Here is a 12,101-nt window from a genome sequence, read left to right on the forward strand (position 1 = left end):
ATTGAACGCATCAAATTCTACGTCACCAAACGCGATACTATCGCCTTTTGCGATCGTTTGAGAATACGGGCCCTGGGGTGCTATGCAGGATGGCCCGAGCTTCTCGGGCACACGAGTTTGCTCCGAGCCTGCATTACGGTGGTCATGACAGGAAGACAGTGCGGAGCGCGCGATAGCAGCGTTGATAAAAACGGCTACAAGAACGAGAATGGCGTCACAAGCGCATATGCGGCATTTGCGGCGGTTTTCAAAGGAACACCGCGTGCGAACGCGTCAGCGCCGCCACTCAGTCATCATTTTGACTGTGCAGCGACGTCAGCGTGATTGTCGCGCTATCTTTTTGCCAACTGATCATCGCGCCTCCCACGGGCGTGTTCGTGGGCGTTTGTCCTCTTTCGGAAAATTCTTTCGTTCCACCTGCAGCATGGAAATTTCCACTCTCGAAGGCAACACGGGCGCACACGCAGCACTCTGGTGCAGCTCGTTTCGCTTCTCTGGAATATTACAGATAAATAAACGGACAGGTTACTGCTATACTTACATTACACGTGTGAAGATTTTTCTGTAGTAGCGAATCGGTAGAAACAATGCCTCCACAAACAAGTAAATAGCAAACAACTAAATAGTTCTCGCCGAAAATCCCACCAGGGGCGCTTGCTTCACAGCTGTGCGTGGTACGTCGTGAGAGCGGTGCAAGTGAATGCGAGACATCGTAGCCACGTGATGATATAACCTTTAGTTTTTCGTGCGTGTGTGTATAGTCTGTGCGATTAGGCTCATAGATGAATCGTGCCGCTCGCTGGCGTTGCGTCGTGAGCACTGTTCCTCGGCAAGAGGAAACGCGGTGGGCGGACCCGCTCTTCGCCACGGGCGTCTGTCAATCAAATTGACTGACGCGCGAACTCGGGCACAAACTCGTTGATTCTGAAAAGGCCCCAGTTCAACTCGTGACTGTCATAGTGCCGGTGTGCTTGTCACGTGTTTTATGCGGTGGACGCTACTCAGCAGCTTCTTTGCATATAAAATAATTTGGTCTGCTTGCACTACTTGTGCAAAGGCTGGAGCCATCGGAGGAGCTTGTGATCACCTAGCTTCTTCCAGCTTGTTAAGTGGCTCGTCTACTCAGTACGCTTCGTCTGCTTCGGAGTAATGAGTTCGGTCTCAATGTTGGTGCTATTGATTAGGAAGGTCTTAACTAACATGATATTGAATGTCCTTTCTTAATTGTTAATGTTTTGATTACCACGACATTAATTACCCAGGTTTAATTCGCAAGGTCCTGAATAGCACGGAGGTAATTAGCATAATACTAATTATCACGGTCCTAATTAACACGACTTCAGTGGGTAAGGTCTTCATTATCTTGGTTGTGAGTACACGTTCCTAATTAGCGTCGTGTTAATTAGCACTAATTGTCGATGTGTTAATTACAGCGGCAATAATGATTCAGGTTTATTTCGCAAGGTTCTGAATAGTACAGAGCTAATTAGCATAATTCTACTGAGCACGATCCTAATAACACGCTAATTAGCGTCGTGTTAGTTAACATTAATTCATAGTGTCTTAATTACCACGGCATTAATTACTCAGGTTTAATTCGCAAGGTCCTGAATAGTACAGATGCAATTAGCATAGTCCTAATTAGCCCGGACCTAATTAACGCAATCTCGGTGAATAAGGTCTTGATTATCTTGGTTTTAATTATATGCTCCTAATTAGCGTCGTGTTAGTTAGCATGATCTTAATTACCTTGTTCCTAGCTTTACACGACTTCATTAGCATGGTCTTAGTCAGACGTGGCTTAGTTAGCAGGGCCTTCGCATGATTTGGCCTAATCAGCTTCGTCACAGCACGCCCTGACTTAGCTAGGTATACCGCCCAGCCAATTAGCTAATCAGCCGGGCGCACGTGGTCTGGGAGCGAGCAGACGATGAAGAAGAGAACGACGAGGGCGCGTGCCGGCCGAGCAACGCGCTAGAATGTACAGGCCGACCATGGTGATTATACACGTGGCCTCGGCGATAAGCTCTAGCCGCCGTGTTATAAGGCGCTCGGGCGGAACTAATCTCAGAGGACATGGTGCTGATTATCCTAAATAATACTTAGTGCAGACATTAAACGCTTGAAAATGAATTCAAACGGCCCGCGCACACATAAAAAATATAGTTAGTACAGCTTTCTGCCACTTGTCTTGCATGGGTGCACTTCTGCACTCAGTGGAACGACAAACAAATGAAAGAAGTTTGACTACACCACCCAACCTTCTCGACCGCCCTTGAAGTGACGCCGCGTTCCATCGTCACCAATGGAACGGAGCACGCGATGAGGGATGGATTTCACCTTCTCGTACTATTAGCTCGTTCAAAAGGGGGTGTCGCCAGAGCTCGGAAAGATCCCGAGTTTCGCCAAACTCGGGCCATCCTGCATAGCACCCCTGGTCAAGGAAAATCACATACATTACCTCTAGAAATAAGCCGCCCACACGTGAGTATGTAAAGTAATGTACTCGTATTACGGCAGCGCTGCCCAGACTAAAAACTGCAGTTCCTTGTTTGTTATCGAAATAGATGAAGTGCTAACCGCTGAGAGGTCATCCCTCTTCATTTCGGCATCCTATAGCAGCCCATGGAGCGTGCGTGGCCGAGTCGCGATACAGCACAGCGGCGTTATCAAAACATATCGCGTAATAACAGACACGAAAAGCCTGCAACCGTATCACAGCGCACGAGCGGGCGTGGCCACGAAATTCCTAATCCGGAAGATGCTCGCAAAACTTTTCGTTTTGTGCGCCCGACGGAACGTGCGGGTTCTCCACAAAGAAAATAAAGGACTATACCACAGCATTTGACCAGCATAATGTCGCCGTAACGTTTTTTCCGGCACATGTTTACCTCCGAGAGAAGCAGGCAGAGGCCATCTTTCCTGGATAGCTTGACCCTCGTCGCATATCGTCCGTGACAAGAAGAATGCCACACAACGTTTTGTGTACTACGTGCTTAAGGGTGTCGCAAGCTCATCGCCGATTCCGAGACCATGCAACCTCGGCTCGCCGCCATTACTCCTGGCGCGGCCAAGCTGAAGTCGGCACGGGGCATGCCGGCAAGTGTCGGGCCACACCGAAGCGGGAAGCGAGGAACCGCGAGCGGCGATGTCGCGCATACCGTCATTCGCTGCGTACAAGCCGCGTCGCGAACAAGAACTGCACCCAGACGATGCCTCGGCCCCACTCGAAATATGCGAAGAAGTCTCACACTACGCTCTCGCCCGCGGAATAACACACGCCATTCGGACGTCAATTCGATTTCTGGCTAGACAACGCATGAATGAGAAAAGTTACCAACGAGCGCCCCACGTTCGCTTACGAAATGTTTCCGCATTTTGAAAAGAAGCTCTCACACTGTTCATAAGCAGACATGACAGCCAATCGTCATGTTGGGCGTAATACCGTAAAGAAGGCACAACGGCCGATGACAAACACCTATAACGGACAATACAGTCTTAACGTGGGTCCAGGCATTTTACTGCACCACTTGGTGGGGAGCATAGTGATCCTTCTAGAGATAAAAGAAACAAACGACGGAGAAGACAAAAAAGTCACAGTTTCGCCCTAAAAGGCGAAGCAATGAATGCGATAGCAAGAAATTGGAATGTCACAGGAAGAACGGCAAACAGCTAGAAACTTGCTGCGCGCTGCTAAAGCACAAAGAACGCAGGAAAAGAAGACACACAAGGCGAGTGCACTCGCGAACTAACAACTGTCACAGCTCGACCCTTGCAGCGCGCTGCTCAAACACAAAGGACGCACGAAAAGAACGCACAGGTATACATAAGACGAGCGCGAACTGTCACAGTTGTTACTTCAACTAAACCCTATTCTGGCTCTTCTAGCTAGCAGATAACACATTTCGCAAACACGGTCGCTGCAGCGAGCACAGTGACGTTCGTGTGGCATGGCGTAATTGTCTAAGCAGCAAACTGCGGAGCGAGGGGTCGCAGGTTCGAAACCCCGGTCGAGCGCTTCGGAATTTTTTTCATCAGAATTATTTTTATATATACATACATATATATTCCGAGACATAGCGGTGACGGCAAAAATCTGCCGAGAGTGTCCATATAATAGCTATCGCAATAAAAAAAAATGGCACTGCTTTTCCCAGTCTTTTGTGGCACGCCATGTGAGTGAAGCGTCTATTACAACCTAAATAAGTGCTAGGAACAACACCACGCTTTCCCGTCCCGCGGACCCTCGTGTTCTCCGCACGGGTGGCTCATGCGCGCAGCCACGCGGTACATCGAACGCCCCCTCCTCTCCGCGCCAGAGCGGAGCGCCCCGTGCGCGCCAGCGAGCAACGAAGCCTGCGTGCGTTAGCGCATTCACGTCGCCTTTCGCGTGCCCGTATCCGGCGCACGGGAGCTGTAAATCAGCGTTACGCTGTCACGCCGCGGTCGCGCCGGGCCGCCCGACTATCGATAAGCGCGGAAGAGATGTGATGGGAGGCGCGCGACTCCGGTGTCGAAACTCGACGGGAAATGGACACGCCGCACCTTGCTTTCGGCCGCCATTCGGAAGAGCTTGCCATAAGCCGCGCACGACGCTTTATTAAAGAGACGGGGTCGTCGAGCGTCTTCCTGGTCAGATCATTACGACCGATACGAGCGTATAAGAGACTCGCGACGCGATGCAAGGTGTATGTACGGAGGCACATGTCGAGGGACGTTTTGTCCCTGAGACTGTATCGGCCGCAACATCGCGACGGGTCTTTTTCGATCGGCACGAGCTTTGCCCGTACACGAGGTATACATAGTGTGTGTACGCCGCCCGTTTACCGCCGCTGCGTGCGCGAATACTCATACCGCGCGAAGAGAGGCCCCCATCATAAGCAAAATCATCGACGCTGAAACAGATATGAAGCTGCAGCTTCGGGAGCTTTGTTTCGCGCGCTGGACGAAGGGATGCCGCTTTTGGCGTGGATATATGCAAAAATCTATAGCTAATAGTGATTGTTGAGGTTTCACGTCCCGAAACCACGATATGATATGAGAGACGCCGTAGTGGAGGGCTCCGGAAATTTCGACCACCTGGGGTTCCTTAACGTGCACTTCAATCTATGCACACGGGCCTCTAGCATTTCGTCTTCATTGAAGTACGGCCACCACGGCCGGGATTCGATCACACCATCGCCCTTCGGGTCGGCAGTCAAGCACCATAACCATCACAGCGTATAAAATACAGATGTTTAGTTAACGCCCCATGTGATACCATAAACAGAACTTCGGTTGGGCCTAGTCGGCATATAACTTTTAAGGTTAAGACTTCAGCGCACACCACGACGGACCACAAATAGGAGACGGGACATGCACGGCGCTGTCTGTGACTCAGCGCCAGCGCTTCTCCCGTCTCCTCTTTGTGGTGTCTTGATTCACGACGAAAATTTCTACCTTAAAAGTGATATACCATAAAGCCGCAGCGAAATGCGCGGCTGCAGTAGGGCGCATGCAGTAGTTATACGGACAGGACGCCGATAAGTGAGGCGTTGTGCCGCCGATCGCAGGTCTGACAGAACGTCCTTGCGATTTCGACGCGAGCCATAAACGATGAAACAGCAGTAACACGTTCTTGCGTAATACCAGAAAGAGGCACTTAAATACTCGCCAGTATACTGGCACAACCGAGAAATCATGTGCGAGAGCACCACCGTCAACATTAACTCAGGAGCTGTCAATACATGATTTATTACACCCAACACCAAAACCCGCGAAAGATTTTTTTTTTGCTTTGTTTTTGTTTGCCCATTTCACGTGTGCCACCCCGAGCGTATATATACGCGCGGTGTACACAAAGGACAGAATAGTGCACAACACAGCATGTACAAAAGTGTCAATAACCTCGGTGCTCCACGCCCGAGAGATCTGCAATGATTTTAGTACTCAGTTGATAGCCCGGTGTTTGTTTGTACTGATTTCGACGCAAATTTCTACTGGAAAATTCCTACGGACGCCTTTTTTCGTCGATACTGCCACATGTGCTTTTTGTGTTTATATATCCCAGCATCGTTTCGTTATGCCTTTCCTGTGGCACGGCCACTCAATATCTTTTGCTCATACACAATGCAAAAAGGCATACAGGATAGTTATAGTATGCTGTCCAATTAAGGTCGGGGTATGAGCGTCAATACCTGAAATAAGATACTGAAATAAGGTCGCGGCTTTGCGTTCGAAAGCAACTTATTTTTATTAATATATACAGTTCAATTTTCCCACCCCACCCCACCTAAGAACCCCACGTTAGCTTATATCGCTCGCTGACCGTGTAAATGCAAGTACAGGGGCATTATCGCAATCGCGGTGCCATCGAACGCGGCAAGGAATCGAACCTATGATTTCGAGCCTAACACATCGGAACGCATTAACCGCTGAACCACTGCAGCGGGCACTAATCTCTGGCCATACTTTATAAACAGCAATATCACCAGTCTGCAAAGCTGTATGCCATACACTGCACTGAATATTTCTAGCATCGAAGGCACGAAGCTTGCGCGCATTTATGCAAAAGAGTCACGGTAACTTATCGTACCCTTCATTTATGACGCGAACGCCGCTCGTAATGAGACACAAAGTGTACAAACTGTAAAGCCCGCACGTGTACGGCTCAGACACGAGGATATATGCGGTTTATCAAATTCCTAGCGTGCCTCTGTGTATAAGATCCGTGAGACAGCAGCGCTCGTTAAACACAGCGGCGCGCCTGCATCCGTTACGCAATTGAATCGCAAGAGAGAGAGAGAGAGAGAACAGCCGGGAGAAAGAGACTGCCGAGATTAATGGACGCAACGAGCGGTACATACATGTTAAGTCCGCGATACGCAGGAAAACGGAATGCCGCCTGTCACGGCACCGCCACATTGCGATTAGACGCTTGACCGTACACATGTACAGCACTCTGCGTATGTAGGAAAAATACCCTGACAGGCGTATAGCGCGCGCGCGCTGTTGAACGAAACCTATATGGTATACACGGTCCGGTCGGCACACCGATCGACAGTTCGATGCCCGCGGGTGAGCGAGTGCGAGCCGCCCTCAGCGTTAAAGACTCGTGCACGAAACATATGCTATCCGTAAACTATGGTTTATACTCGATGTATCAGCATTCGTAGCTCCCCTTCTGCTGCTGAAGCGCCACCTGCTAAAAGCATGTGCGTAATCTATAATGAGCCTGCATATACAGGGACTAGGACGACTGTTCTCTGCATTACTTACACTTTTAAGACAAGCAAAGCTTTTGCAGGTGCCCTTGTCCTGTTCGCGTTCTTTTCTCGCCAGCACACGTGACCATCAAGACTAATTCAATGTATTGCATTAGAACGTTTAACTGGGCAAGTTGGTGTGATTCCATCTCGAATGAATAAACCGCGCAAAAGAACGAGGACTTCAGTGTATTTCTGCTTATGCCAAGGACAATAACTTGGATATGACAGGCAGTTGAGACCTGCGAAGCTTAAATGCCGGAAATACTACATGTTGAATGCAGAACGCATAAAAATTTGGCGAGAAACAGCGAAGATGTGTTTTGTCATTCCAATGTTGTCAAATGTTCGTTTTTACAGCAGAACTGTTATGCTCGAGGTTCGCCGTGTGTCGTAGGTAGAAAATCATCATCAACATGAGCCGGCACGTGCTCTCTTCCCTCTTCATTTTCGTCTCCCACTTCTGCTTCGCTCCCACAACACGCCGATATGTCCGGCGTGGTATGCAATATCTCTGATGGCCGAGAGAACGAGTACAGAGAGAGAGAGAAAGAAAGAGAGAAATAGAGAAATTCCTGGCAAGGCGGGATTCGAACCCGCGTACCCGCGATTCGAAGGCGAACGTCGTAACCTGTCGGCTATCCGGGCACGCCAGCAGATCATAGAATATCCTTGTACGGTATAGCATAGCAACAATACTTTTTTGCAGACTAGTTGGTTTATACTAAAATCTAGACTTGCTGCGCAAGCAGAAAGAAGGAAAAAGAGAGACACTATAGAGCGCCGACTAGCAACGTTTTTGACATTGTGGGAGATATGATGCAGATGTACGGCATAACATGTACAGGTTTCTTCTCCTTTCCTTTGACCTTAGGGTTGCCGACTTTGTACTTTTGAAGAAGCACAAGATTGGCAACCCTAAAGCCAAAGAACCCTGAGGTCAACCCTAAGGTAATCCCTAAAACTAAGGTCGACTAAGGCCAACCCGAAGGTCAACACTAAGGTCAATCCTGAGCTCAACCCTAAAGTCAACCCTAAATTCAACCTTATAAGGTCAAAGAAAAGGAGAAGAAACCTGTACATGTTAAGCCGCACCTGCATAATATCTCCCACAAGGTCAAAAGGTTGCTAGTCTGCGCCCGATCATGTCTCTCTTCTCCCTTCTCTCTGCTTGCGCAGCAAGTCTAGATTTTACTACAGCAAGGTGGTGGGAAAGGCAGGTCAGGGTGAGGAGGAGAGATGTGAGGGTGAGCAGGAGGAAAGAACGAGTACCGCGAGAGAGAGGGACAGAACGAAAGAGGGTGAGGAAAATAGAGAGAAAAAGATAGAAAGGCAGAGAAAGAGATACAAAGAAGCAGACACAAAAAAAGATAGAAAAAAAAAGAGTGCGAGCATAGACACGTATAGTATAGTATAGCCCCAAGGGGTGGGAAAGAGATGGATGAGAGGGTAAAAGCCTAGCCAAGCCAGGGCCAGCTAGGTGCCCCCCAGCTCCACTGTGAGCCAGCCTTGCGCGGCTTAGTGCAAGCTACGCTAACTTTACATTATTTCTTACGCAAATTCTGCCCGCATCTGAGAGCAATCCAGTTCAAGTTGTAGAACTGCTACACGTCACGGGTTGCTCTTCTGAAGTCTGCTAATGAATTTTAACAGAAGCTATATCCGTTAATATTGCCGCAAACTAGGTTACTATAAGACAAAATGAAGGTCACAATACTCTACGTTATTATTGTTGTTGTTCTGGGAATCAATATGAAGCGAAACTTTCGTGAAAAAAAGCAAAATAATGCGATAAATAACTGCAATACGTACAACTACACTGTCTGAGAGCTTCAAGAATTCTGTAATTAGAGGTTTTACGCAGGCAAATAAGCTTTCGACTTGGTACACGCGATACAGGTAAATGAAGTGAGGCAGTCGAAATAGACGAAGCAGACAAATATTCCAGGTGAAAGGAAGCGGCCCTGAGCGCAGAACGCGCGCGAGCAGTGTGGCGGGGTATATACCGCAAACGGCCTCGCAGCTTGCTGCCCAGTAAGGAATATCGTGGTGAAAACGGCGGGCAGGCAAACCTCAGTGCCGAGGGGAGAATGAAAAAAACGGGATCACTCGCACTCAGGGCCACACGAGAGACGCCCGGAAGGGGCCAGATAAAATGCACACGCCGCTACAACAGCTCGGCAGAAGCGAGTGGCCTCAATGCATGCCCGCAGTTCGATAGTGATCCGCCCCGAATATGGCGGGGGATCTTGCACGCCGCGATCTCACAGGCAGCGAAGGTTGGTCGACCCCCGGCTGTCTCAGAATAATTAACATTCTGTTTGTGTTGGCGTAGTCCTCCTCCTTCCACCCAAGAAGGTTTGCGATGTGACAATGCGTCGAAAGAAAGAAGCAACGATTACATACACAAATATTTGTGCTGCTTTGAGAGCTCAAACTTCTTCAGAGATCGCTGGCCTGGTCAAGGCCGTTGGTGCATTTGAGTATGTAGGAATACGTCGAAGCAGCAACGGAAACGTGATACTTCGATAAGGGGGCGGGAAAACGGTATACACAAAGAGGAACATTTCGCTCAGATGAGAGAGAGAAAATGCTTTTAAACGATACCAGATATCTGCCTGGTAACATGCTTAGCATGTAACTCCAGACGGGCACCGCGATGAAAAATGAGATTACATACGCACAGTGTGTGCCACGGGTCCACAACAAACACGTACAAAGCACGCCACAATGTAAACAAAATGAACTAAGGCTCATATCTCTTTCAGAGACTTTTAGCAGATTACGGAAATACGGTACGGAAATACGGTAGGGTATTATTACGGTACCGAACGACAGGTTCCTCGTTAACAATGCGTAGGCCGACAGGCAACAATGAGGCGCGACAACCCCACAATAATTTTTAAAAAGGTTTCGTGGTGTTGGGGTGCCTCCACTGGAATTAGGAGCAGCAAAAGCACACCGAGAAAGAAAGGAGGAGCAGTACCGTATTTCCGTAACTTGCTAAAATTTGCGTAACTTGCGTAACTTGCTCCCCCATCAAAGTGCCGCCGCCGCGCCCTCTATCTCAGCAGCGTAAAGTCACGGCCCATATAAAAGTACAAAGGCGTGTCTTTATGAAATTAACCTTCTGTTTAATCGAAAACATATTACCGACAAGTTAATCTATATTTCTCAAGAATAAACAAAAAGGAATTCATTACGAGCGCAGTAAAGAAAGCGCTAAGGCTGTCATGCATGTGTAATCGACTCATCTACATGAATGCTATATCCAAGCACTATGCAGCTCGAACGCGTAAGATGGTGCCTCGCGTACACACACTGTGAAGCGAACGGTGCAGACCTACCAGTATGCTAAATTATGCTGCTCATTTTATAGCTCGGTCTGCCGCTAAGCCAATTTGGGCGGTTTTTCCTGCGGCATTCAACTACCTCTGGCGCAGGACTACGAAAATCGCCTGTGTGACGGCCGCATAATTCTCGCATCGCTCGCAAAAAGGCGCCAACCGGGCGCAACTTAATTTATAGTTCGGTAGAACGCAGCGGCGGTCGCCGTGTATACATCGCCTCAAGGTTGCTTATACGCCTCACCACTACACGGCGCTGCGGTCTCTGCCAGGACGAAGATCGCAGCAGCAGCTGCCATATATCGAGCGGGGAAACGTGCGCATTACAGAGGCGACAGTTTGTAATCATTTTCCGGCGGCTGCGCGGCCACACGTCGTACTCGGTCTTGTCGAAGAAGGCAGGTAGGTAGCCGATGCGCATATACACCGGCCCGGGCGGGCTAAACGCTTCCCGGTCATTCATAAACGTCAGCCTCCTCCATTAACGGTCGAACGTCGCGGAGCGCCAATTACGACCCGGTAACACGGCGCACACGCGCGCGAGAACGCCAAGGAGTACGCGGTGACAAGGCCGGACGCCATGCAGACCACCGAGCTAGGTATATAGTATACTTCTCTAGCCGTTCTTCGCTGGGCACGGGACGCCCGTCACCTTTCGGACTCTACAAATGAACCCTCCCCGAGAAAAAGCCCGAAGCCTTAACGTCGCCGCGGTCGACGCGATTATCCCTCCGCGGACGGCCGATGAAAGATTAAAAGTCAATTAGTCCAGTGCATCTCTCGCCCGGCAAGTCGGCGACTGTCACAGACGTCGACAGGTTCATTTTTATTTACGCGATTTTTTCTCCCGTCCCTCCCCGTCTAAGGCAACCCCGTGTATACCGCTTGGAAAGTAATCACACGTGGCTGCTTCGACAGCGAGCGCGCCCACGTCATGGGTTCGGAGATTTCGGCGCTGCGAGCCTGCATGATTGCACCGCCGCGCTTGCGACACGCGCCGTTCAGGCGCAATCTCTCGTCGGGGCTGCGACAACGAACGACGTGGTTTCCCAATGCGGACACTGCGGTGACAAGGGGGGCGACTACCGAGCCAGTTCTCCTAACGAGCCCGGCTCGAGAGCAAAATATCTGCGCGAGCGTTCGCACCCTCCTTCACCCCCCCCCCCCTTAAAGAGGCACGCGTATACATGCGCAACCTGTCAGTTCTAATGATGGAGGGTGGCCGGATGCCTGCAAAGAGTCGACGGGGCTGTAGTGGCAAACGCAGTAGCGAGAAAAAACGACCGGCGCAAGCTGAGGTGCGGCAGGTAATTAACAGAGAGAAACACGCGATAAGGAAGAAAAACCAAGAGCGAAGCTGCGAGCTGTCGCTATGAAATCAAACGCGTTGTTAGGGGAATATGCGTGTCCGCACCTAATGAGATGTTGTGCTCGCAGATCGAGTGTCGTATCGTATTTTACGCAGTTTTCGTCTCAAGCAGCTAACGGCCTGCCCGAAACCATGCTCCAG

The sequence above is a fragment of the Rhipicephalus sanguineus genome, chromosome 5 (genome assembly GCF_013339695.2).
Source record: "Rhipicephalus sanguineus isolate Rsan-2018 chromosome 5, BIME_Rsan_1.4, whole genome shotgun sequence".
Taxonomy (NCBI): domain Eukaryota; kingdom Metazoa; phylum Arthropoda; class Arachnida; order Ixodida; family Ixodidae; genus Rhipicephalus; species Rhipicephalus sanguineus.